We start from the raw sequence: 27,233 nt of genomic DNA, 5'->3' as shown, positions 1-27,233 counted from the left end.
ATCGAAAAGGGCTCGCAAGCCAAAGAACACATCCCAACCGTGAAGCACAGCATCATGTTGGGGGTGCTTTGCTGCAGGAGGGTCTGGTGCACCACTAGAACACCTGGGAAGGACACTGCAGGGCAAATCAGTTTGCAATTTGAAGTGGTATATATGTGCAACAACCTACTAAATTCATAGTGACAGGATGCACAACTAAACAAGGAGCATAGACTATTTCCTTTACCGGGAATCGAACCCGGGCCGCGGCGGTGAGAGCGCCGAATCCTAACCACTAGACCACCAGGGAAGGGTACTAGAGTGCAAATCGGTTCCCAGTGTGAGCTGGTACATATGTGCGATAACCTTCCATATTCATAGTGACAGGTTGCACAAGTAAACATGTAGCAAAAGAGTAGTTCCCTGACCGGGAATCGAACCCGGGCCGCGGCGGTGAGAGCACCGAATCCTAACCACTAGAACACCAGGGAAGGGTACTAGAGTGCAAATCGGTTCCCAGTGTGAGCTGGTACATATGTGCGATAACCTTCCATATTCATAGTGACAGGTTGCACAAGTAAACATGTAGCAAAAGAGTAGTTCCCTGACCGGGAATCAAACCCGGGCCGCGGCGGTGAGAGCGCCGAATCCTAACCACTAGACCACCAGGGAAGGGTACTAGAGTGAAAATCGGTTCCCAGTGTGAGCTGGTACATACAGTTGAAGTCGTAAGTTTCCATCCACTTAGGCTGGAGTCATTAAAACCTGTTTGTCAACCCCTCCACACATTTCTTGTTAACAAACTATAGTTTTGGCAGTCGGTTAGGACATCTACTTTGTGCATGACACAAGTAATTTTTCCAACAATTGTTTACAGACCGATTATTTCACTTATAATTCAGTGTATCACAAATCCAGTGGGTCAGAAGTTTACATACACTAAGTTGGCTGTGCCTTTAAACAGTTTGGAAAATTCCCGAAAATGATGTCATGGCTTTAGAAGCTTCTGATAGGCTAATTGACATCCTTTGAGTCAATTGGAGGTGTACCTGTAGATGTATTTCAAGGCCTACCTTCAAACTCAGTGCCTCTTTGCTTGACTCCATGGGAAAACCAAAGGAAATCAGCCAAGACCTCAGAAAAAAAATGTAGACCTCCACAAATCTGGTTCATCCTTGGGAGCAATTTCCAAACGCCTGAAGGTACCTCGCTCATCCGTAGAAACAATAGTACGCAAGTATAAACACCATGGGACCACGCAGGCGTCATACCGCTCAGGAAGGAGACGCGTTCTGTCTCCTAGAGATGAACGTACTTTGGGTCGAAAAGTGCAAATCCATCCCAGAACTACAGCAAAGGACCTTGTGAAGATGCTGGAGGAAACAGGTACAAAATGGTCTATATCCACAGGCAAACGAGTCCTATATCGAAAAGGGCTCGCAAGCCAAAGAACACATCCCAACCGTGAAGCACAGCATCATGTTGGGGGTGCTTTGCTGCAGGACGGTCTGGTGCACCACTAGAAGGGTCTGGAGGGTCTGGTGCACCACTGCTGTAGTTCTGGGATGGATTTGCACTTTTCGACCCAAAGTACGTTCATCTCTAGGAGACAGAACGCGTCTCCTTCCTGAGCGGTATGACGCCTGCGTGGTCCCATGGTGTTTATACTTGCGTACTATTGTTTCTACAGATGAGCGAGGTACCTTCAGGCGTTTGGAAATTGCTCCCAAGGATGAACCAGATTTGTGGAGGTCTACATTTTTTTTCTGAGGTCTTGGCTGATTTCCTTTGGTTTTCCCATGGAGTCAAGCAAAGAGGCACTGAGTTTGAAGGTAGGCCTTGAAATACATCTACAGGTACACCTCCAATTGACTCAAAGGATGTCAATTAGCCTATCAGAAGCTTCTAAAGCCATGACATCATTTTCGGGAATTTTCCAAACTGTTTAAAGGCACAGCCACTACCTTCAAACTCAGTGCCTCTTTGCTTGACTCCATGGGAAAACCAAAGGAAATCAGCCAAGACCTCAGAAAAAAAATGTAGACCTCCACAAATCTGGTTCATCCTTGGGAGCAATTTCCAAACGCCTGAAGGTACCTCGCTCATCTGTAGAAACAATAGTACGCAAGTATAAACACCATGGGACCACGCAGGCGTCATACCGCTCAGGAAGGAGACGCGTTCTGTCTCCTAGAGATGAACGTACTTTGGGTCGAAAAGTGCAAATCCATCCCAGAACTACAGCAAAGGACCTTGTGAAGATGCTGGAGGAAACAGGTACAAAATGGTCTATATCCACAGGCAAACGAGTCCTATATCGAAAAGGGCTCGCAAGCCAAAGAACACATCCCAACCGTGAAGCACAGCATCATGTTGGGGGTGCTTTGCTGCAGGAGGGTCTGGTGCACCACTAGAACACCTGGGAAGGACACTGCAGGGCAAATCAGTTTGCAATTTGAAGTGGTACATATGTGCAACAACCTACTAAATTCATAGTGACAGGTTGCACAAGTAAACAAGGAGCATAGACTATTTCCCTGACCGGGAATCGAACCCGGGCCGCGGCAGTGAGAGCGCCGAATCCTAACCACTAGACCACCAGGGAAGGGTACTAGAGTGAAAATCGGTTCCCAGTGTGAGCTGGTACATACAGTTGAAGTCGTAAGTTTCCATCCACTTAGGCTGGAGTCATTAAAACCTGTTTGTCAACCCCTCCACACATTTCTTGTTAACAAACTATAGTTTTGGCAGTCGGTTAGGACATCTACTTTGTGCATGACACAAGTAATTTTTCCAACAATTGTTTACAGACCGATTATTTCACTTATAATTCAGTGTATCACAAATCCAGTGGGTCAGAAGTTTACATACACTAAGTTGGCTGTGCCTTTAAACAGTTTGGAAAATTCCCGAAAATGATGTCATGGCTTTAGAAGCTTCTGATAGGCTAATTGACATCCTTTGAGTCAATTGGAGGTGTACCTGTAGATGTATTTCAAGGCCTACCTTCAAACTCAGTGCCTCTTTGCTTGACTCCATGGGAAAACCAAAGGAAATCAGCCAAGACCTCAGAAAAAAAATGTAGACCTCCACAAATCTGGTTCATCCTTGGGAGCAATTTCCAAACGCCTGAAGGTACCTCGCTCATCTGTAGAAACAATAGTACGCAAGTATAAACACCATGGGACCACGCAGGCGTCATACCGCTCAGGAAGGAGACGCGTTCTGTCTCCTAGAGATGAACGTACTTTGGGTCGAAAAGTGCAAATCCATCCCAGAACTACAGCAAAGGACCTTGTGAAGATGCTGGAGGAAACAGGTACAAAATGGTCTATATCCACAGGCAAACGAGTCCTATATCGAAAAGGGCTCGCAAGCCAAAGAACACATCCCAACCGTGAAGCACAGCATCATGTTGGGGGTGCTTTGCTGCAGGAGGGTCTGGTGCACCACTAGAACACCTGGGAAGGACACTGCAGGGCAAATCAGTTTGCAATTTGAAGTGGTACATATGTGCAACAACCTACTAAATTCATAGTGACAGGTTGCACAAGTAAACAAGGAGCATAGACTATTTCCCTGACCGGGAATCGAACCCGGGCCGCGGCGGTGAGAGCGCCGAATCCTAACCACTAGACCACCAGGGAAGGGTACTAGAGTGAAAATCGGTTCCCAGTGTGAGCTGGTACATACAGTTGAAGTCGTAAGTTTCCATCCACTTAGGCTGGAGTCATTAAAACCTGTTTGTCAACCCCTCCACACATTTCTTGTTAACAAACTATAGTTTTGGCAGTCGGTTAGGACATCTACTTTGTGCATGACACAAGTAATTTTTCCAACAATTGTTTACAGACCGATTATTTCACTTATAATTCAGTGTATCACAAATCCAGTGGGTCAGAAGTTTACATACACTAAGTTGGCTGTGCCTTTAAACAGTTTGGAAAATTCCCGAAAATGATGTCATGGCTTTAGAAGCTTCTGATAGGCTAATTGACATCCTTTGAGTCAATTGGAGGTGTACCTGTAGATGTATTTCAAGGCCTACCTTCAAACTCAGTGCCTCTTTGCTTGACTCCATGGGAAAACCAAAGGAAATCAGCCAAGACCTCAGAAAAAAAATGTAGACCTCCACAAATCTGGTTCATCCTTGGGAGCAATTTCCAAACGCCTGAAGGTACCTCGCTCATCTGTAGAAACAATAGTACGCAAGTATAAACACCATGGGACCACGCAGGCGTCATACCGCTCAGGAAGGAGACGCGTTCTGTCTCCTAGAGATGAACGTACTTTGGGTCGAAAAGTGCAAATCCATCCCAGAACTACAGCAAAGGACCTTGTGAAGATGCTGGAGGAAACAGGTACAAAATGGTCTATATCCACAGGCAAACGAGTCCTATATCGAAAAGGGCTCGCAAGCCAAAGAACACATCCCAACCGTGAAGCACAGCATCATGTTGGGGGTGCTTTGCTGCAGGAGGGTCTGGTGCACCACTAGAACACCTGGGAAGGACACTGCAGGGCAAATCAGTTTGCAATTTGAAGTGGTATATATGTGCAACAACCTACTAAATTCATAGTGACAGGATGCACAACTAAACAAGGAGCATAGACTATTTCCTTTACCGGGAATCGAACCCGGGCCGCGGCGGTGAGAGCGCCGAATCCTAACCACTAGACCACCAGGGAAGGGTACTAGAGTGCAAATCGGTTCCCAGTGTGAGCTGGTACATATGTGCGATAACCTTCCATATTCATAGTGACAGGTTGCACAAGTAAACATGTAGCAAAAGAGTAGTTCCCTGACCGGGAATCGAACCCGGGCCGCGGCGGTGAGAGCGCCGAATCCTAACCACTAGAACACCAGGGAAGGGTACTAGAGTGCAAATCGGTTCCCAGTGTGAGCTGGTACATATGTGCGATAACCTTCCATATTCATAGTGACAGGTTGCACAAGTAAACATGTAGCAAAAGAGTAGTTCCCTGACCGGGAATCAAACCCGGGCCGCGGCGGTGAGAGCGCCAAATCCTAACCACTAGACCACCAGGGAAGGGTACTAGAGTGAAAATCGGTTCCCAGTGTGAGCTGGTACATACAGTTGAAGTCGTAAGTTTCCATCCACTTAGGCTGGAGTCATTAAAACCTGTTTGTCAACCCCTCCACACATTTCTTGTTAACAAACTATAGTTTTGGCAGTCGGTTAGGACATCTACTTTGTGCATGACACAAGTAATTTTTCCAACAATTGTTTACAGACCGATTATTTCACTTATAATTCAGTGTATCACAAATCCAGTGGGTCAGAAGTTTACATACACTAAGTTGGCTGTGCCTTTAAACAGTTTGGAAAATTCCCGAAAATGATGTCATGGCTTTAGAAGCTTCTGATAGGCTAATTGACATCCTTTGAGTCAATTGGAGGTGTACCTGTAGATGTATTTCAAGGCCTACCTTCAAACTCAGTGCCTCTTTGCTTGACTCCATGGGAAAACCAAAGGAAATCAGCCAAGACCTCAGAAAAAAAATGTAGACCTCCACAAATCTGGTTCATCCTTGGGAGCAATTTCCAAACGCCTGAAGGTACCTCGCTCATCTGTAGAAACAATAGTACGCAAGTATAAACACCATGGGACCACGCAGGCGTCATACCGCTCAGGAAGGAGACGCGTTCTGTCTCCTAGAGATGAACGTACTTTGGGTCGAAAAGTGCAAATCCATCCCAGAACTACAGCAAAGGACCTTGTGAAGATGCTGGAGGAAACAGGTACAAAATGGTCTATATCCACAGGCAAACGAGTCCTATATCGAAAAGGGCTCGCAAGCCAAAGAACACATCCCAACCGTGAAGCACAGCATCATGTTGGGGGTGCTTTGCTGCAGGAGGGTCTGGTGCACCACTAGAACACCTGGGAAGGACACTGCAGGGCAAATCAGTTTGCAATTTGAAGTGGTACATATGTGCAACAACCTACTAAATTCATAGTGACAGGATGCACAACTAAACAAGGAGCATAGACTATAGACTATTTCCTTTACCGGGAATCGAACCCGGGCCGCGAGAGCGCCGAATCCTAACCACTAGACCACCAGGGAAGGGTACTAGAGTGCAAATCGGTTCCCAGTGTGAGCTGGTACATATGTGCGATAACCTTCCATATTCATAGTGACAGGTTGCACAAGTAAACATGTAGCAAAAGAGTAGTTCCCTGACCGGGAATCGAACCCGGGCCGCGGCGGTGAGAGCGCCGAATCCTAACCACTAGACCACCAGGGAAGGGTACTAGAGTGAAAATCGGTTCCCAGTGTGAGCTGGTACATACAGTTGAAGTCGTAAGTTTCCATCCACTTAGGCTGGAGTCATTAAAACCTGTTTGTCAACCCCTCCACACATTTCTTGTTAACAAACTATAGTTTTGGCAGTCGGTTAGGACATCTACTTTGTGCATGACACAAGTAATTTTTCCAACAATTGTTTACAGACCGATTATTTCACTTATAATTCAGTGTATCACAAATCCAGTGGGTCAGAAGTTTACATACACTAAGTTGGCTGTGCCTTTAAACAGTTTGGAAAATTCCCGAAAATGATGTCATGGCTTTAGAAGCTTCTGATAGGCTAATTGACATCCTTTGAGTCAATTGGAGGTGTACCTGTAGATGTATTTCAAGGCCTACCTTCAAACTCAGTGCCTCTTTGCTTGACTCCATGGGAAAACCAAAGGAAATCAGCCAAGACCTCAGAAAAAAAATGTAGACCTCCACAAATCTGGTTCATCCATGGGAGCAATTTCCAAACGCCTGAAGGTACCTCGCTCATCTGTAGAAACAATAGTACGCAAGTATAAACACCATGGGACCACGCAGGCGTCATACTGCTCAGGAAGGAGACGCGTTCTGTCTCCTAGAGATGAACGTACTTTGGGTCGAAAAGTGCAAATCCATCCCAGAACTACAGCAAAGGACCTTGTGAAGATGCTGGAGGAAACAGGTACAAAATGGTCTATATCCACAGGCAAACGAGTCCTATATCGAAAAGGGCTCGCAAGCCAAAGAACACATCCCAACCGTGAAGCACAGCATCATGTTGGGGGTGCTTTGCTGCAGGAGGGTCTGGTGCACCACTAGAACACCTGGGAAGGACACTGCAGGGCAAATCAGTTTGCAATTTGAAGTGGTACATATGTGCAACAACCTACTAAATTCATAGTGACAGGTTGCACAAGTAAACAAGGAGCATAGACTATTTCCCTGACCGGGAATCGAACCCGGGCCGCGGCGGTGAGAGCGCCGAATCCTAACCACTAGACCACCAGGGAAGGGTACTAGAGTGAAAATCGGTTCCCAGTGTGAGCTGGTACATACAGTTGAAGTCGTAAGTTTCCATCCACTTAGGCTGGAGTCATTAAAACCTGTTTGTCAACCCCTCCACACATTTCTTGTTAACAAACTATAGTTTTGGCAGTCGGTTAGGACATCTACTTTGTGCATGACACAAGTAATTTTTCCAACAATTGTTTACAGACCGATTATTTCACTTATAATTCAGTGTATCACAAATCCAGTGGGTCAGAAGTTTACATACACTAAGTTGGCTGTGCCTTTAAACAGTTTGGAAAATTCCCGAAAATGATGTCATGGCTTTAGAAGCTTCTGATAGGCTAATTGACATCCTTTGAGTCAATTGGAGGTGTACCTGTAGATGTATTTCAAGGCCTACCTTCAAACTCAGTGCCTCTTTGCTTGACTCCATGGGAAAACCAAAGGAAATCAGCCAAGACCTCAGAAAAAAAATGTAGACCTCCACAAATCTGGTTCATCCTTGGGAGCAATTTCCAAACGCCTGAAGGTACCTCGCTCATCTGTAGAAACAATAGTACGCAAGTATAAACACCATGGGACCACGCAGGCGTCATACCGCTCAGGAAGGAGACGCGTTCTGTCTCCTAGAGATGAACGTACTTTGGGTCGAAAAGTGCAAATCCATCCCAGAACTACAGCAAAGGACCTTGTGAAGATGCTGGAGGAAACAGGTACAAAATGGTCTATATCCACAGGCAAACGAGTCCTATATCGAAAAGGGCTCGCAAGCCAAAGAACACATCCCAACCGTGAAGCACAGCATCATGTTGGGGGTGCTTTGCTGCAGGAGGGTCTGGTGCACCACTAGAACACCTGGGAAGGACACTGCAGGGCAAATCAGTTTGCAATTTGAAGTGGTACATATGTGCAACAACCTACTAAATTCATAGTGACAGGTTGCACAAGTAAACAAGGAGCATAGACTATTTCCCTGACCGGGAATCGAACCCGGGCCGCGGCGGTGAGAGCGCCGAATCCTAACCACTAGACCACCAGGGAAGGGTACTAGAGTGAAAATCGGTTCCCAGTGTGAGCTGGTACATACAGTTGAAGTCGTAAGTTTCCATCCACTTAGGCTGGAGTCATTAAAACCTGTTTGTCAACCCCTCCACACATTTCTTGTTAACAAACTATAGTTTTGGCAGTCGGTTAGGACATCTACTTTGTGCATGACACAAGTAATTTTTCCAACAATTGTTTACAGACCGATTATTTCACTTATAATTCAGTGTATCACAAATCCAGTGGGTCAGAAGTTTACATACACTAAGTTGGCTGTGCCTTTAAACAGTTTGGAAAATTCCCGAAAATGATGTCATGGCTTTAGAAGCTTCTGATAGGCTAATTGACATCCTTTGAGTCAATTGGAGGTGTACCTGTAGATGTATTTCAAGGCCTACCTTCAAACTCAGTGCCTCTTTGCTTGACTCCATGGGAAAACCAAAGGAAATCAGCCAAGACCTCAGAAAAAAAATGTAGACCTCCACAAATCTGGTTCATCCTTGGGAGCAATTTCCAAACGCCTGAAGGTACCTCGCTCATCTGTAGAAACAATAGTACGCAAGTATAAACACCATGGGACCACGCAGGCGTCATACCGCTCAGGAAGGAGACGCGTTCTGTCTCCTAGAGATGAACGTACTTTGGGTCGAAAAGTGCAAATCCATCCCAGAACTACAGCAAAGGACCTTGTGAAGATGCTGGAGGAAACAGGTACAAAATGGTCTATATCCACAGGCAAACGAGTCCTATATCGAAAAGGGCTCGCAAGCCAAAGAACACATCCCAACCGTGAAGCACAGCATCATGTTGGGGGTGCTTTGCTGCAGGAGGGTCTGGTGCACCACTAGAACACCTGGGAAGGACACTGCAGGGCAAATCAGTTTGCAATTTGAAGTGGTACATATGTGCAACAACCTACTAAATTCATAGTGACAGGTTGCACAAGTAAACAAGGAGCATAGACTATTTCCCTGACCGGGAATCGAACCCGGGCCGCGGCGGTGAAAGCGCCGAATCCTAACCACTAGACCACCAGGGAAGGGTACTAGAGTGAAAATCGGTTCCCAGTGTGAGCTGGTACATACAGTTGAAGTCGTAAGTTTCCATCCACTTAGGCTGGAGTCATTAAAACCTGTTCGTCAACCCCTCCACACATTTCTTGTTAACAAACTATAGTTTTGGCAGTCGGTTAGGACATCTACTTTGTGCATGACACAAGTAATTTTTCCAACAATTGTTTACAGACCGATTATTTCACTTATAATTCAGTGTATCACAAATCCAGTGGGTCAGAAGTTTACATACACTAAGTTGGCTGTGCCTTTAAACAGTTTGGAAAATTCCCGAAAATGATGTCATGGCTTTAGAAGCTTCTGATAGGCTAATTGACATCCTTTGAGTCAATTGGAGGTGTACCTGTAGATGTATTTCAAGGCCTACCTTCAAACTCAGTGCCTCTTTGCTTGACTCCATGGGAAAACCAAAGGAAATCAGCCAAGACCTCAGAAAAAAAATGTAGACCTCCACAAATCTGGTTCATCCATGGGAGCAATTTCCAAACGCCTGAAGGTACCTCGCTCATCTGTAGAAACAATAGTACGCAAGTATAAACACCATGGGACCACGCAGGCGTCATACTGCTCAGGAAGGAGACGCGTTCTGTCTCCTAGAGATGAACGTACTTTGGGTCGAAAAGTGCAAATCCATCCCAGAACTACAGCAAAGGACCTTGTGAAGATGCTGGAGGAAACAGGTACAAAATGGTCTATATCCACAGGCAAACGAGTCCTATATCGAAAAGGGCTCGCAAGCCAAAGAACACATCCCAACCGTGAAGCACAGCATCATGTTGGGGGTGCTTTGCTGCAGGAGGGTCTGGTGCACCACTAGAACACCTGGGAAGGACACTGCAGGGCAAATCAGTTTGCAATTTGAAGTGGTACATATGTGCAACAACCTACTAAATTCATAGTGACAGGTTGCACAAGTAAACAAGGAGCATAGACTATTTCCCTGACCGGGAATCGAACCCGGGCCGCGGCGGTGAGAGCGCCGAATCCTAACCACTAGACCACCAGGGAAGGGTACTAGAGTGAAAATCGGTTCCCAGTGTGAGCTGGTACATACAGTTGAAGTCGTAAGTTTCCATCCACTTAGGCTGGAGTCATTAAAACCTGTTTGTCAACCCCTCCACACATTTCTTGTTAACAAACTATAGTTTTGGCAGTCGGTTAGGACATCTACTTTGTGCATGACACAAGTAATTTTTCCAACAATTGTTTACAGACCGATTATTTCACTTATAATTCAGTGTATCACAAATCCAGTGGGTCAGAAGTTTACATACACTAAGTTGGCTGTGCCTTTAAACAGTTTGGAAAATTCCCGAAAATGATGTCATGGCTTTAGAAGCTTCTGATAGGCTAATTGACATCCTTTGAGTCAATTGGAGGTGTACCTGTAGATGTATTTCAAGGCCTACCTTCAAACTCAGTGCCTCTTTGCTTGACTCCATGGGAAAACCAAAGGAAATCAGCCAAGACCTCAGAAAAAAAATGTAGACCTCCACAAATCTGGTTCATCCTTGGGAGCAATTTCCAAACGCCTGAAGGTACCTCGCTCATCTGTAGAAACAATAGTACGCAAGTATAAACACCATGGGACCACGCAGGCGTCATACCGCTCAGGAAGGAGACGCGTTCTGTCTCCTAGAGATGAACGTACTTTGGGTCGAAAAGTGCAAATCCATCCCAGAACTACAGCAAAGGACCTTGTGAAGATGCTGGAGGAAACAGGTACAAAATGGTCTATATCCACAGGCAAACGAGTCCTATATCGAAAAGGGCTCGCAAGCCAAAGAACACATCCCAACCGTGAAGCACAGCATCATGTTGGGGGTGCTTTGCTGCAGGAGGGTCTGGTGCACCACTAGAACACCTGGGAAGGACACTGCAGGGCAAATCAGTTTGCAATTTGAAGTGGTACATATGTGCAACAACCTACTAAATTCATAGTGACAGGTTGCACAAGTAAACAAGGAGCATAGACTATTTCCCTGACCGGGAATCGAACCCGGGCCGCGGCGGTGAGAGCGCCGAATCCTAACCACTAGACCACCAGGGAAGGGTACTAGAGTGAAAATCGGTTCCCAGTGTGAGCTGGTACATACAGTTGAAGTCGTAAGTTTCCATCCACTTAGGCTGGAGTCATTAAAACCTGTTTGTCAACCCCTCCACACATTTCTTGTTAACAAACTATAGTTTTGGCAGTCGGTTAGGACATCTACTTTGTGCATGACACAAGTAATTTTTCCAACAATTGTTTACAGACCGATTATTTCACTTATAATTCAGTGTATCACAAATCCAGTGGGTCAGAAGTTTACATACACTAAGTTGGCTGTGCCTTTAAACAGTTTGGAAAATTCCCGAAAATGATGTCATGGCTTTAGAAGCTTCTGATAGGCTAATTGACATCCTTTGAGTCAATTGGAGGTGTACCTGTAGATGTATTTCAAGGCCTACCTTCAAACTCAGTGCCTCTTTGCTTGACTCCATGGGAAAACCAAAGGAAATCAGCCAAGACCTCAGAAAAAAAATGTAGACCTCCACAAATCTGGTTCATCCTTGGGAGCAATTTCCAAACGCCTGAAGGTACCTCGCTCATCTGTAGAAACAATAGTACGCAAGTATAAACACCATGGGACCACGCAGGCGTCATACCGCTCAGGAAGGAGACGCGTTCTGTCTCCTAGAGATGAACGTACTTTGGGTCGAAAAGTGCAAATCCATCCCAGAACTACAGCAAAGGACCTTGTGAAGATGCTGGAGGAAACAGGTACAAAATGGTCTATATCCACAGGCAAACGAGTCCTATATCGAAAAGGGCTCGCAAGCCAAAGAACACATCCCAACCGTGAAGCACAGCATCATGTTGGGGGTGCTTTGCTGCAGGAGGGTCTGGTGCACCACTAGAACACCTGGGAAGGACACTGCAGGGCAAATCAGTTTGCAATTTGAAGTGGTACATATGTGCAACAACCTACTAAATTCATAGTGACAGGTTGCACAAGTAAACAAGGAGCATAGACTATTTCCCTGACCGGGAATCGAACCCGGGCCGCGGCGGTGAAAGCGCCGAATCCTAACCACTAGACCACCAGGGAAGGGTACTAGAGTGAAAATCGGTTCCCAGTGTGAGCTGGTACATACAGTTGAAGTCGTAAGTTTCCATCCACTTAGGCTGGAGTCATTAAAACCTGTTCGTCAACCCCTCCACACATTTCTTGTTAACAAACTATAGTTTTGGCAGTCGGTTAGGACATCTACTTTGTGCATGACACAAGTAATTTTTCCAACAATTGTTTACAGACCGATTATTTCACTTATAATTCAGTGTATCACAAATCCAGTGGGTCAGAAGTTTACATACACTAAGTTGGCTGTGCCTTTAAACAGTTTGGAAAATTCCCGAAAATGATGTCATGGCTTTAGAAGCTTCTGATAGGCTAATTGACATCCTTTGAGTCAATTGGAGGTGTACCTGTAGATGTATTTCAAGGCCTACCTTCAAACTCAGTGCCTCTTTGCTTGACTCCATGGGAAAACCAAAGGAAATCAGCCAAGACCTCAGAAAAAAAATGTAGACCTCCACAAATCTGGTTCATCCATGGGAGCAATTTCCAAACGCCTGAAGGTACCTCGCTCATCTGTAGAAACAATAGTACGCAAGTATAAACACCATGGGACCACGCAGGCGTCATACCGCTCAGGAAGGAGACGCGTTCTGTCTCCTAGAGATGAACGTACTTTGGGTCGAAAAGTGCAAATCCATCCCAGAACTACAGCAAAGGACCTTGTGAAGATGCTGGAGGAAACAGGTACAAAATGGTCTATATCCACAGGCAAACGAGTCCTATATCGAAAAGGGCTCGCAAGCCAAAGAACACATCCCAACCGTGAAGCACAGCATCATGTTGGGGGTGCTTTGCTGCAGGAGGGTCTGGTGCACCACTAGAACACCTGGGAAGGACACTGCAGGGCAAATCAGTTTGCAATTTGAAGTGGTACATATGTGCAACAACCTACTAAATTCATAGTGACAGGTTGCACAAGTAAACAAGGAGCATAGACTATTTCCCTGACCGGGAATCGAACCCGGGCCGCAGCGGTGAGAGCGCCGAATCCTAACCACTAGACCACCAGGGAAGGGTACTAGAGTGAAAATCGGTTCCCAGTGTGAGCTGGTACATACAGTTGAAGTCGTAAGTTTCCATCCACTTAGGCTGGAGTCATTAAAACCTGTTTGTCAACCCCTCCACACATTTCTTGTTAACAAACTATAGTTTTGGCAGTCGGTTAGGACATCTACTTTGTGCATGACACAAGTAATTTTTCCAACAATTGTTTACAGACCGATTATTTCACTTATAATTCAGTGTATCACAAATCCAGTGGGTCAGAAGTTTACATACACTAAGTTGGCTGTGCCTTTAAACAGTTTGGAAAATTCCCGAAAATGATGTCATGGCTTTAGAAGCTTCTGATAGGCTAATTGACATCCTTTGAGTCAATTGGAGGTGTACCTGTAGATGTATTTCAAGGCCTACCTTCAAACTCAGTGCCTCTTTGCTTGACTCCATGGGAAAACCAAAGGAAATCAGCCAAGACCTCAGAAAAAAAATGTAGACCTCCACAAATCTGGTTCATCCTTGGGAGCAATTTCCAAACGCCTGAAGGTACCTCGCTCATCTGTAGAAACAATAGTACGCAAGTATAAACACCATGGGACCACGCAGGCGTCATACCGCTCAGGAAGGAGACGCGTTCTGTCTCCTAGAGATGAACGTACTTTGGGTCGAAAAGTGCAAATCCATCCCAGAACTACAGCAAAGGACCTTGTGAAGATGCTGGAGGAAACAGGTACAAAATGGTCTATATCCACAGGCAAACGAGTCCTATATCGAAAAGGGCTCGCAAGCCAAAGAACACATCCCAACCGTGAAGCACAGCATCATGTTGGGGGTGCTTTGCTGCAGGAGGGTCTGGTGCACCACTAGAACACCTGGGAAGGACACTGCAGGGCAAATCAGTTTGCAATTTGAAGTGGTACATATGTGCAACAACCTACTAAATTCATAGTGACAGGTTGCACAAGTAAACAAGGAGCATAGACTATTTCCCTGACCGGGAATCGAACCCGGGCCGCGGCGGTGAAAGCGCCAAATCCTAACCACTACACGACCAGGGAAGGGTACTAGAGTGAAAATCGGTTCCCAGTGTGAGCTGGTACATACAGTTGAAGTCGTAAGTTTCCATCCACTTAGGCTGGAGTCATTAAAACCTGTTCGTCAACCCCTCCACACATTTCTTGTTAACAAACTATAGTTTTGGCAGTCGGTTAGGACATCTACTTTGTGCATGACACAAGTAATTTTTCCAACAATTGTTTACAGACCGATTATTTCACTTATAATTCAGTGTATCACAAATCCAGTGGGTCAGAAGTTTACATACACTAAGTTGGCTGTGCCTTTAAACAGTTTGGAAAATTCCCGAAAATGATGTCATGGCTTTAGAAGCTTCTGATAGGCTAATTGACATCCTTTGAGTCAATTGGAGGTGTACCTGTAGATGTATTTCAAGGCCTACCTTCAAACTCAGTGCCTCTTTGCTTGACTCCATGGGAAAACCAAAGGAAATCAGCCAAGACCTCAGAAAAAAAATGTAGACCTCCACAAATCTGGTTCATCCATGGGAGCAATTTCCAAACGCCTGAAGGTACCTCGCTCATCTGTAGAAACAATAGTACGCAAGTATAAACACCATGGGACCACGCAGGCGTCATACCGCTCAGGAAGGAGACGCGTTCTGTCTCCTAGAGATGAACGTACTTTGGGTCGAAAAGTGCAAATCCATCCCAGAACTACAGCAAAGGACCTTGTGAAGATGCTGGAGGAAACAGGTACAAAATGGTCTATATCCACAGGCAAACGAGTCCTATATCGAAAAGGGCTCGCAAGCCAAAGAACACATCCCAACCGTGAAGCACAGCATCATGTTGGGGGTGCTTTGCTGCAGGAGGGTCTGGTGCACCACTAGAACACCTGGGAAGGACACTGCAGGGCAAATCAGTTTGCAATTTGAAGTGGTACATATGTGCAACAACCTACTAAATTCATAGTGACAGGTTGCACAAGTAAACAAGGAGCATAGACTATTTCCCTGACCGGGAATCGAACCCGGGCCGCAGCGGTGAGAGCGCCGAATCCTAACCACTAGACCACCAGGGAAGGGTACTAGAGTGAAAATCGGTTCCCAGTGTGAGCTGGTACATACAGTTGAAGTCGTAAGTTTCCATCCACTTAGGCTGGAGTCATTAAAACCTGTTTGTCAACCCCTCCACACATTTCTTGTTAACAAACTATAGTTTTGGCAGTCGGTTAGGACATCTACTTTGTGCATGACACAAGTAATTTTTCCAACAATTGTTTACAGACCGATTATTTCACTTATAATTCAGTGTATCACAAATCCAGTGGGTCAGAAGTTTACATACACTAAGTTGGCTGTGCCTTTAAACAGTTTGGAAAATTCCCGAAAATGATGTCATGGCTTTAGAAGCTTCTGATAGGCTAATTGACATCCTTTGAGTCAATTGGAGGTGTACCTGTAGATGTATTTCAAGGCCTACCTTCAAACTCAGTGCCTCTTTGCTTGACTCCATGGGAAAACCAAAGGAAATCAGCCAAGACCTCAGAAAAAAAATGTAGACCTCCACAAATCTGGTTCATCCTTGGGAGCAATTTCCAAACGCCTGAAGGTACCTCGCTCATCTGTAGAAACAATAGTACGCAAGTATAAACACCATGGGACCACGCAGGCGTCATACCGCTCAGGAAGGAGACGCGTTCTGTCTCCTAGAGATGAACGTACTTTGGGTCGAAAAGTGCAAATCCATCCCAGAACTACAGCAAAGGACCTTGTGAAGATGCTGGAGGAAACAGGTACAAAATGGTCTATATCCACAGGCAAACGAGTCCTATATCGAAAAGGGCTCGCAAGCCAAAGAACACATCCCAACCGTGAAGCACAGCATCATGTTGGGGGTGCTTTGCTGCAGGAGGGTCTGGTGCACCACTAGAACACCTGGGAAGGACACTGCAGGGCAAATCAGTTTGCAATTTGAAGTGGTACATATGTGCAACAACCTACTAAATTCATAGTGACAGGATGCACAACTAAACAAGGAGCATAGACTATAGACTATTTCCTTTACCGGGAATCGAACCCGGGCCGCGGCGGTGAGAGCGCCGAATCCTAACCACTAGACCACCAGGGAAGGGTACTAGAGTGCAAATCGGTTCCCAGTGTGAGCTGGTACATATGTGCGATAACCTTCCATATTCATAGTGACAGGTTGCACAAGTAAACATGTAGCAAAAGAGTAGTTCCCTGACCGGGAATCGAACCCGGGCCGCGGCGGTGAGAGCGCCGAATCCTAACCACTAGACCACCAGGGAAGGGTACTAGAGTGAAAATCGGTTCCCAGTGTGAGCTGGTACATACAGTTGAAGTCGTAAGTTTCCATCCACTTAGGCTGGAGTCATTAAAACCTGTTTGTCAACCCCTCCACACATTTCTTGTTAACAAACTATAGTTTTGGCAGTCGGTTAGGACATCTACTTTGTGCATGACACAAGTAATTTTTCCAACAATTGTTTACAGACCGATTATTTCACTTATAATTCAGTGTATCACAAATCCAGTGGGTCAGAAGTTTACATACACTAAGTTGTCATGGCTTTAGAAGCTTCTGATAGGCTAATTGACATCCTTTGAGTCAATTGGAGGTGTACCTGTAGATGTATTTCAAGGCCTACCTTCAAACTCAGTGCCTCTTTGCTTGACTCCATGGGAAAACCAAAGGAAATAGCCAAGACCTCAGAAAAAAATGTAGACCTCCACAAATCTGGTTCATCCTTGGGAGCAATTTCCAAACGCCTGAAGGTACCTCGCTCATCTGTAGAAACAATAGTACGCAAGTATAAACACCATGGGACCACGCAGGCGTCATACCGCTCAGGAAGGAGACGCGTTCTGTCTCCTAGAGATGAACGTACTTTGGGTCGAAAAGTGCAAATCCATCCCAGAACTACAGCAAAGGACCTTGTGAAGATGCTGGAGGAAACAGGTACAAAATGGTCTATATCCACAGGCAAACGAGTCCTATATCGAAAAGGGCTCGCAAGCCAAAGAACACATCCCAACCGTGAAGCAAAGCATCATGTTGGGGGTGCTTTGCTGCAGGAGGGTCTGGTGCACCACTAGAACACCTGGGAAGGACACTGCAGGGCAAATCAGTTTGCAATTTGAAGTGGTACATATGTGCAACAACCTACTAAATTCATAGTGACAGGATGCACAACTAAACAAGGAGCATAGACTATAGACTATTTCCCTGACCGGGAATCGAACCCGGGCCGCAGCGGTGAGAGCGCCGAATCCTAACCACTAGACCACCAGGGAAGGGTACTAGAGTGAAAATCGGTTCCCAGTGTGAGCTGGTACATACAGTTGAAGTCGTAAGTTTCCATCCACTTAGGCTGGAGTCATTAAAACCTGTTTGTCAACCCCTCCACACATTTCTTGTTAACAAACTATAGTTTTGGCAGTCGGTTAGGACATCTACTTTGTGCATGACACAAGTAATTTTTCCAACAATTGTTTACAGACCGATTATTTCACTTATAATTCAGTGTATCACAAATCCAGTGGGTCAGAAGTTTACATACACTAAGTTGGCTGTGCCTTTAAACAGTTTGGAAAATTCCCGAAAATGATGTCATGGCTTTAGAAGCTTCTGATAGGCTAATTGACATCCTTTGAGTCAATTGGAGGTGTACCTGTAGATGTATTTCAAGGCCTACCTTCAAACTCAGTGCCTCTTTGCTTGACTCCATGGGAAAACCAAAGGAAATCAGCCAAGACCTCAGAAAAAAAATGTAGACCTCCACAAATCTGGTTCATCCTTGGGAGCAATTTCCAAACGCCTGAAGGTACCTCGCTCATCTGTAGAAACAATAGTACGCAAGTATAAACACCATGGGACCACGCAGGCGTCATACCGCTCAGGAAGGAGACGCGTTCTGTCTCCTAGAGATGAACGTACTTTGGGTCGAAAAGTGCAAATCCATCCCAGAACTACAGCAAAGGACCTTGTGAAGATGCTGGAGGAAACAGGTACAAAATGGTCTATATCCACAGGCAAACGAGTCCTATATCGAAAAGGGCTCGCAAGCCAAAGAACACATCCCAACCGTGAAGCACAGCATCATGTTGGGGGTGCTTTGCTGCAGGAGGGTCTGGTGCACCACTAGAACACCTGGGAAGGACACTGCAGGGCAAATCAGTTTGCAATTTGAAGTGGTACATATGTGCAACAACCTACTAAATTCATAGTGACAGGATGCACAACTAAACAAGGAGCATAGACTATAGACTATTTCCTTTACCGGGAATCGAACCCGGGCCGCGGCGGTGAGAGCGCCGAATCCTAACCACTAGACCACCAGGGAAGGGTACTAGAGTGCAAATCGGTTCCCAGTGTGAGCTGGTACATATGTGCGATAACCTTCCATATTCATAGTGACAGGTTGCACAAGTAAACATGTAGCAAAAGAGTAGTTCCCTGACCGGGAATCGAACCCGGGCCGCGGCGGTGAGAGCGCCGAATCCTAACCACTAGACCACCAGGGAAGGGTACTAGAGTGAAAATCGGTTCCCAGTGTGAGCTGGTACATACAGTTGAAGTCGTAAGTTTCCATCCACTTAGGCTGGAGTCATTAAAACCTGTTTGTCAACCCCTCCACACATTTCTTGTTAACAAACTATAGTTTTGGCAGTCGGTTAGGACATCTACTTTGTGCATGACACAAGTAATTTTTCCAACAATTGTTTACAGACCGATTATTTCACTTATAATTCAGTGTATCACAAATCCAGTGGGTCAGAAGTTTACATACACTAAGTTGTCATGGCTTTAGAAGCTTCTGATAGGCTAATTGACATCCTTTGAGTCAATTGGAGGTGTACCTGTAGATGTATTTCAAGGCCTACCTTCAAACTCAGTGCCTCTTTGCTTGACTCCATGGGAAAACCAAAGGAAATAGCCAAGACCTCAGAAAAAAAATGTAGACCTCCACAAATCTGGTTCATCCTTGGGAGCAATTTCCAAACGCCTGAAGGTACCTCGCTCATCTGTAGAAACAATAGTACGCAAGTATAAACACCATGGGACCACGCAGGCGTCATACCGCTCAGGAAGGAGACGCGTTCTGTCTCCTAGAGATGAACGTACTTTGGGTCGAAAAGTGCAAATCCATCCCAGAACTACAGCAAAGGACCTTGTGAAGATGCTGGAGGAAACAGGTACAAAATGGTCTATATCCACAGGCAAATGAGTCCTATATCGAAAAGGGCTCGCAAGCCAAAGAACACATCCCAACCGTGAAGCACAGCATCATGTTGGGGGTGCTTTGCTGCAGGAGGGTCTGGTGCACCACTAGAACACCTGGGAAGGACACTGCAGGGCAAATCAGTTTGCAATTTGAAGTGGTACATATGTGCAACAACCTACTAAATTCATAGTGACAGGATGCACAACTAAACAAGGAGCATAGACTATAGACTATTTCCTTTACCGGGAATAGAACCCGGGCCGCGGCGGTGAGAGCGCCGAATCCTAACCACTAGACCACCAGGGAAGGGTACTAGAGTGCAAATCGGTTCCCAGTGTGAGCTGGTACATATGTGCGATAACCTTCCATATTCATAGTGACAGGTTGCACAAGTAAACATGTAGCAAAAGAGTAGTTCCCTGACCGGGAATCGAACCCGGGCCGCGGCGGTGAGAGCGCCGAATCCTAACCACTAGACCACCAGGGAAGGGTACTAGAGTGAAAATCGGTTCCCAGTGTGAGCTGGTACATACAGTTGAAGTCGTAAGTTTCCATCCACTTAGGCTGGAGTCATTAAAACCTGTTTGTCAACCCCTCCACACATTTCTTGTTAACAAACTATAGTTTTGGCAGTCGGTTAGGACATCTACTTTGTGCATGACACAAGTAATTTTTCCAACAATTGTTTACAGACCGATTATTTCACTTATAATTCAGTGTATCACAAATCCAGTGGGTCAGAAGTTTACATACACTAAGTTGTCATGGCTTTAGAAGCTTCTGATAGGCTAATTGACATCCTTTGAGTCAATTGGAGGTGTACCTGTAGATGTATTTCAAGGCCTACCTTCAAACTCAGTGCCTCTTTGCTTGACTCCATGGGAAAACCAAAGGAAATCAGCCAAGACCTCAGAAAAAAAATGTAGACCTCCACAAATCTGGTTCATCCTTGGGAGCAATTTCCAAACGCCTGAAGGTACCTCGCTCATCTGTAGAAATAATAGTACGCAAGTATAAACACCATGGGACCACGCAGGCGTCATACCGCTCAGGAAGGAGACGCGTTCTGTCTCCTAGAGATGAACGTACTTTGGGTCGAAAAGTGCAAATCCATTCCAGAACTACAGCAAAGGACCTTGTGAAGATGCTGGAGGAAACAGGTACAAAATGGTCTATATCCACAGGCAAACGAGTCCTATATCGAAAAGGGCTCGCAAGCCAAAGAACACATCCCAACCGTGAAGCACAGCATCATGTTGGGGGTGCTTTGCTGCAGGAGGGTCTGGTGCACCACTAGAACACCTGGGAAGGACACTGCAGGGCAAATCAGTCTGCAATTTGAAATGGTACATATGTGCAACAACCTACTAAATTCATAGTGACAGGTTGCACAAGTAAACAAGGAGCATAGACTATTTCCCTGACCGGGAATCGAACCCGGGCCGCGGCGGTGAGAGCGCCGAATCCTAACCACTAGACCACCAGGGAAGGGTACTAGAGTGAAAATCGGTTCCCAGTGTGAGCTGGTACATACAGTTGAAGTCGTAAGTTTCCATCCACTTAGGCTGGAGTCATTAAAACCTGTTCGTCAACCCCTCCACACATTTCTTGTTAACAAACTATAGTTTTGGCAGTCGGTTAGGACATCTACTTTGTGCATGACACAAGTAATTTTTCCAACAATTGTTTACAGACCGATTATTTCACTTATAATTCAGTGTATCACAAATCCAGTGGGTCAGAAGTTTACATACACTAAGTTGGCTGTGCCTTTAAACAGTTTGGAAAATTCCCGAAAATGATGTCATGGCTTTAGAAGCTTCTGATAGGCTAATTGACATCCTTTGAGTCAATTGGAGGTGTACCTGTAGATGTATTTCAAGGCCTACCTTCAAACTCAGTGCCTCTTTGCTTGACTCCATGGGAAAACCAAAGGAAATCAGCCAAGACCTCAGAAAAAAAATGTAGACCTCCACAAATCTGGTTCATCCATGGGAGCAATTTCCAAACGCCTGAAGGTACCTCGCTCATCTGTAGAAACAATAGTACGCAAGTATAAACACCATGGGACCACGCAGGCGTCATACCGCTCAGGAAGGAGACGCGTTCTGTCTCCTAGAGATGAACGTACTTTGGGTCGAAAAGTGCAAATCCATCCCAGAACTACAGCAAAGGACCTTGTGAAGATGCTGGAGGAAACAGGTACAAAATGGTCTATATCGACAGGCAAACGAGTCCTATATCGAAAAGGGCTCGCAAGCCAAAGAACACATCCCAACCGTGAAGCACAGCATCATGTTGGGGGTGCTTTGCTGCAGGAGGGTCTGGTGCACCACTAGAACACCTGGGAAGGACACTGCAGGGCAAATCAGTTTGCAATTTGAAGTGGTACATATGTGCAACAACCTACTAAATTCATAGTGACAGGTTGCACAAGTAAACAAGGAGCATAGACTATTTCCCTGACCGGGAATCGAACCCGGGCCGCGGCAGTGAGAGCGCCGAATCCTAACCACTAGACCACCAGGGAAGGGTACTAGAGTGAAAATCGGTTCCCAGTGTGAGCTGGTACATACAGTTGAAGTCGTAAGTTTCCATCCACTTAGGCTGGAGTCATTAAAACCTGTTTGTCAACCCCTCCACACATTTCTTGTTAACAAACTATAGTTTTGGCAGTCGGTTAGGACATCTACTTTGTGCATGACACAAGTAATTTTTCCAACAATTGTTTACAGACCGATTATTTCACTTATAATTCAGTGTATCACAAATCCAGTGGGTCAGAAGTTTACATACACTAAGTTGGCTGTGCCTTTAAACAGTTTGGAAAATTCCCGAAAATGATGTCATGGCTTTAGAAGCTTCTGATAGGCTAATTGACATCCTTTGAGTCAATTGGAGGTGTACCTGTAGATGTATTTCAAGGCCTACCTTCAAACTCAGTGCCTCTTTGCTTGACTCCATGGGAAAACCAAAGGAAATCAGCCAAGACCTCAGAAAAAAAATGTAGACCTCCACAAATCTGGTTCATCCTTGGGAGCAATTTCCAAACGCCTGAAGGTACCTCGCTCATCTGTAGAAACAATAGTACGCAAGTATAAACACCATGGGACCACGCAGGCGTCATACCGCTCAGGAAGGAGACGCGTTCTGTCTCCTAGAGATGAACGTACTTTGGGTCGAAAAGTGCAAATCCATCCCAGAACTACAGCAAAGGACCTTGTGAAGATGCTGGAGGAAACAGGTACAAAATGGTCTATATCCACAGGCAAACGAGTCCTATATCGAAAAGGGCTCGCAAGCCAAAGAACACATCCCAACCGTGAAGCACAGCATCATGTTGGGGGTGCTTTGCTGCAGGAGGGTCTGGTGCACCACTAGAACACCTGGGAAGGACACTGCAGGGCAAATCAGTTTGCAATTTGAAGTGGTACATATGTGCAACAACCTACTAAATTCATAGTGACAGGATGCACAACTAAACAAGGAGCATAGACTATAGACTATTTCCTTTACCGGGAATCGAACCCGGGCCGCGGCGGTGAGAGCGCCGAATCCTAACCACTAGACCACCAGGGAAGGGTACTAGAGTGCAAATCGGTTCCCAGTGTGAGCTGGTACATATGTGCGATAACCTTCCATATTCATAGTGACAGGTTGCACAAGTAAACATGTAGCAAAAGAGTAGTTCCCTGACCGGGAATCGAACCCGGGCCGCGGTGGTGAGAGCGCCGAATCCTAACCACTAGACCACCAGGGAAGGGTACTAGAGTGAAAATCATTTCCCAGTGTGAGTTGGTACATACAGTTGAAGTCGTAAGTTTCCATCCACTTAGGCTGGAGTCATTAAAACCTGTTTGTCAACCCCTCCACACATTTCTTGTTAACAAACTATAGTTTTGGCAGTCGGTTAGGACATCTACTTTGTGCATGACACAAGTAATTTTTCCAACAATTGTTTACAGACCGATTATTTCACTTATAATTCAGTGTATCACAAATCCAGTGGGTCAGAAGTTTACATACACTAAGTTGTCATGGCTTTAGAAGCTTCTGATAGGCTAATTGACATCCTTTGAGTCAATTGGAGGTGTACCTGTAGATGTATTTCAAGGCCTACCTTCAAACTCAGTGCCTCTTTGCTTGACTCCATGGGAAAACCAAAGGAAATCAGCCAAGACCTCAGAAAAAAAATGTAGACCTCCACAAATCTGGTTCATCCTTGGGAGCAATTTCCAAACGCCTGAAGGTACCTCGCTCATCTGTAGAAACAATAGTACGCAAGTATAAACACCATGGGACCACGCAGGCGTCATACCGCTCAGGAAGGAGACGCGTTCTGTCTCCTAGAGATGAACGTACTTTGGGTCGAAAAGTGCAAATCCATCCCAGAACTACAGCAAAGGACCTTGTGAAGATGCTGGAGGAAACAGGTACAAAATGGTCTATATCCACAGGCAAACGAGTCCTATATCGAAAAGGGCTCGCAAGCCAAAGAACACATCCCAACCGTGAAGCACAGCATCATGTTGGGGGTGCTTTGCTGCAGGAGGGTCTGGTGCACCACTAGAACACCTGGGAAGGACACTGCAGGGCAAATCAGTTTGCAATTTGAAGTGGTACATATGTGCAACAACCTACTAAATTCATAGTGACAGGTTGCACAAGTAAACAAGGAGCATAGACTATTTCCCTGACCGGGAATCGAACCCGGGCCGCGGTGGTGAGAGCACCGAATCCTAACCACTAGACCACCAGGGAAGGGTACTAGAGTGAAAATCGGTTCCCAGTGTGAGCTGGTACATACAGTTGAAGTCGTAAGTTTCCATCCACTTAGGCTGGAGTCATTAAAACCTGTTTGTCAACCCCTCCACACATTTCTTGTTAACAAACTATAGTTTTGGCAGTCGGTTAGGACATCTACTTTGTGCATGACACAAGTAATTTTTCCAACAATTGTTTACAGACCGATTATTTCACTTATAATTCAGTGTATCACAAATCCAGTGGGTCAGAAGTTTACATACACTAAGTTGGCTGTGCCTTTAAACAGTTTGGAAAATTCCCGAAAATGATGTCATGGCTTTAGAAGCTTATGATAGGCTAATTGACATCCTTTGAGTCAATTGGAGGTGTACCTGTAGATGTATTTCAAGGCCTACCTTCAAACTCAGTGCCTCTTTGCTTGACTCCATGGGAAAACCAAAGGAAATCAGCCAAGACCTCAGAAAAAAAATGTAGACCTCCACAAATCTGGTTCATCCTTGGGAGCAATTTCCAAACGCCTGAAGGTACCTCGCTCATCTGTAGAAACAATAGTACGCAAGTATAAACACCATGGGACCACGCAGGCGTCATACCGCTCAGGAAGGAGACGCGTTCTGTCTCCTAGAGATGAACGTACTTTGGGTCGAAAAGTGCAAATCCATCCCAGAACTACAGCAAAGGACCTTGTGAAGATGCTGGAGGAAACAGGTACAAAATGGTCTATATCCACAGGCAAACGAGTCCTATATCGAAAAGGGCTCGCAAGCCAAAGAAGACATCCCAACCGTGAAGCACAGCATCATGTTGGGGGTGCTTTGCTGCAGGAGGGTCTGGTGCACCACTAGAACACCTGGGAAGGACATTGCAAATCAGTTTGCAATTTGAAGTGGTACATATGTGCAACAACCTACTAAATTCATAGTGACAGGATGCATAACTAAACAAGGAGCATAGACTATTTCCTTTACCGGGAATCGAACCCGGGCCGCGGCGGTGAGAGCGCCGAATCCTAACCACTAGACCACCAGGGAAGGGTACTAGAGTGCAAATCGGTTCCCAGTGTGAGCTGGTACATATGTGCGATAACCTTCGATATTCATAGTGACAGGTTGCACAAGTAAACATGTAGCAAAAGAGTAGTTCCCTGACCGGGAATCGAACCCGGGCCGCGGCGGTGAGAGCGCCGAATCCTAACCACTAGACCACCAGAGAAGGGTACTAGAGTGCAAATCGGTTCCCAGTGTGAGCTGGTACATATGTGCGATAACCTTCCATATTCATAGTGACAGTTGAAGTCGTAAGTTTCCATCCACTTAGGCTGGAGTCATTAAAACCTGTTTGTCAACCCCTCCACACATTTCTTGTTAACAAACTATAGTTTTGGCAGTCGGTTAGGACATCTACTTTGTGCATGACACAAGTAATTTTTCCAACAATTGTTTACAGACCGATTATTTCACTTATAATTCAGTGTATCACAAATCCAGTGGGTCAGAAGTTTACATACACTAAGTTGGCTGTGCCTTTAAACAGTTTGGAAAATTCCCGAAAATGATGTCATGGCTTTAGAAGCTTCTGATAGGCTAATTGACATCCTTTGAGTCAATTGGAGGTGTACCTGTAGATGTATTTCAAGGCCTACCTTCAAACTCAGTGCCTCTTTGCTTGACTCCATGGGAAAACCAAAGGAAATCAGCCAAGACCTCAGAAAAAAAATGTAGACCTCCACAAATCTGGTTCATCCTTGGGAGCAATTTCCAAACGCCTGAAGGTACCTCGCTCATCTGTAGAAACAATAGTACGCAAGTATAAACACCATGGGACCACGCAGGCGTCATACCGCTCAGGAAGGAGACGCGTTCTGTCTCCTAGAGATGAACGTACTTTGGGTCGAAAAGTGCAAATCCATCCCAGAACTACAGCAAAGGACCTTGTGAAGATGCTGGAGGAAACAGGTACAAAATGGTCTATATCCACAGGCAAACGAGTCCTATATTGAAAAGGGCTCGCAAGCCAAAGAACACATCCCAACCGTGAAGCACAGCATCATGTTGGGGGTGCTTTGCTGCAGGAGGGTCTGGTGCACCACTAGAACACCTGGGAAGGACACTGCAGGGCAAATCAGTTTGCAATTTGAAGTGGTACATATGTGCAACAACCTACTAAATTCATAGTGACAGGTTGCACAAGTAAACAAGGAGCATAGACTATTTCCCTGACCGGGAATCGAACCCGGGCCGCGGCGGTGAGAGCGCCGAATCCTAACCACTAGACCACCAGGGAAGGGTACTAGAGTGAAAATCGGTTCCCAGTGTGAGCTGGTACATACAGTTGAAGTCGTAAGTTCCCTGGCTGTGCCTTTAAACAGTTTGGAAAATTCCCGAAAATGATGTCATGGCTTTAGAAGCTCTGATAGGCTAATTGACATCCTTTGAGTCAATTGGAGGTGTACCTGTAGATGTATTTCAAGGCCTACCTTCAAACTCAGTGCCTCTTTGCTTGACTCCATGGGAAAACCAAAGGAAATCAGCCAAGACCTCAGAAAAAAAATGTAGACCTCCACAAATCTGGTTCATCCTTGGGAGCAATTTCCAAACGCCTGAAGGTACCTCGCTCATCTGTAGAAACAATAGTACGCAAGTATAAACACCATGGGACCACGCAGGC

At 45.6% G+C, this 27,233-nt stretch overlaps 13 non-coding genes across 13 annotated transcripts; all 13 read right to left on the bottom strand.

The window, feature by feature from the left end:
• Window positions 1-3,554: 3,554 nt before the first annotated feature.
• trnae-cuc (transfer RNA glutamic acid (anticodon CUC)) lies at window positions 3,555-3,626 on the bottom strand. The gene has a single exon. It is a non-coding gene; the product is annotated as a tRNA-Glu (tRNA).
• A 2,556-nt stretch (window positions 3,627-6,182) lies between these two features.
• On the bottom strand, window positions 6,183-6,254 carry trnae-cuc (transfer RNA glutamic acid (anticodon CUC)). The gene has a single exon. It is a non-coding gene; the product is annotated as a tRNA-Glu (tRNA).
• A 970-nt stretch (window positions 6,255-7,224) lies between these two features.
• Window positions 7,225-7,296, bottom strand: trnae-cuc (transfer RNA glutamic acid (anticodon CUC)). The gene has a single exon. It is a non-coding gene; the product is annotated as a tRNA-Glu (tRNA).
• Window positions 7,297-8,266: 970 nt separating this feature from the next.
• trnae-cuc (transfer RNA glutamic acid (anticodon CUC)) lies at window positions 8,267-8,338 on the bottom strand. Its single transcript has one exon. It is a non-coding gene; the product is annotated as a tRNA-Glu (tRNA).
• Window positions 8,339-9,308: 970 nt separating this feature from the next.
• trnae-uuc (transfer RNA glutamic acid (anticodon UUC)) lies at window positions 9,309-9,380 on the bottom strand. The gene has a single exon. It is a non-coding gene; the product is annotated as a tRNA-Glu (tRNA).
• Window positions 9,381-10,350: 970 nt separating this feature from the next.
• trnae-cuc (transfer RNA glutamic acid (anticodon CUC)) lies at window positions 10,351-10,422 on the bottom strand. Its single transcript has one exon. It is a non-coding gene; the product is annotated as a tRNA-Glu (tRNA).
• Window positions 10,423-11,392: 970 nt separating this feature from the next.
• trnae-cuc (transfer RNA glutamic acid (anticodon CUC)) lies at window positions 11,393-11,464 on the bottom strand. The gene has a single exon. It is a non-coding gene; the product is annotated as a tRNA-Glu (tRNA).
• Window positions 11,465-12,434: 970 nt separating this feature from the next.
• On the bottom strand, window positions 12,435-12,506 carry trnae-uuc (transfer RNA glutamic acid (anticodon UUC)). Its single transcript has one exon. It is a non-coding gene; the product is annotated as a tRNA-Glu (tRNA).
• A 4,284-nt stretch (window positions 12,507-16,790) lies between these two features.
• On the bottom strand, window positions 16,791-16,862 carry trnae-cuc (transfer RNA glutamic acid (anticodon CUC)). The gene has a single exon. It is a non-coding gene; the product is annotated as a tRNA-Glu (tRNA).
• A 2,164-nt stretch (window positions 16,863-19,026) lies between these two features.
• Window positions 19,027-19,098, bottom strand: trnae-cuc (transfer RNA glutamic acid (anticodon CUC)). Its single transcript has one exon. It is a non-coding gene; the product is annotated as a tRNA-Glu (tRNA).
• Window positions 19,099-20,214: 1,116 nt separating this feature from the next.
• On the bottom strand, window positions 20,215-20,286 carry trnae-cuc (transfer RNA glutamic acid (anticodon CUC)). The gene has a single exon. It is a non-coding gene; the product is annotated as a tRNA-Glu (tRNA).
• Window positions 20,287-21,215: 929 nt separating this feature from the next.
• trnae-cuc (transfer RNA glutamic acid (anticodon CUC)) lies at window positions 21,216-21,287 on the bottom strand. The gene has a single exon. It is a non-coding gene; the product is annotated as a tRNA-Glu (tRNA).
• Window positions 21,288-26,777: 5,490 nt separating this feature from the next.
• On the bottom strand, window positions 26,778-26,849 carry trnae-cuc (transfer RNA glutamic acid (anticodon CUC)). Its single transcript has one exon. It is a non-coding gene; the product is annotated as a tRNA-Glu (tRNA).
• Between the last annotated feature and the right edge of the window lie 384 nt (window positions 26,850-27,233).

Source organism: Oncorhynchus mykiss, chromosome 19 (assembly GCF_057628025.1).
Source record: "Oncorhynchus mykiss isolate SJ-2025 chromosome 19, ASM5762802v1, whole genome shotgun sequence".
Classification (NCBI taxonomy): domain Eukaryota; kingdom Metazoa; phylum Chordata; class Actinopteri; order Salmoniformes; family Salmonidae; genus Oncorhynchus; species Oncorhynchus mykiss.
The sequence above is the reverse complement of the archived record's forward strand: the minus strand, read 5'-3'. Positions and strand labels throughout refer to the sequence as shown.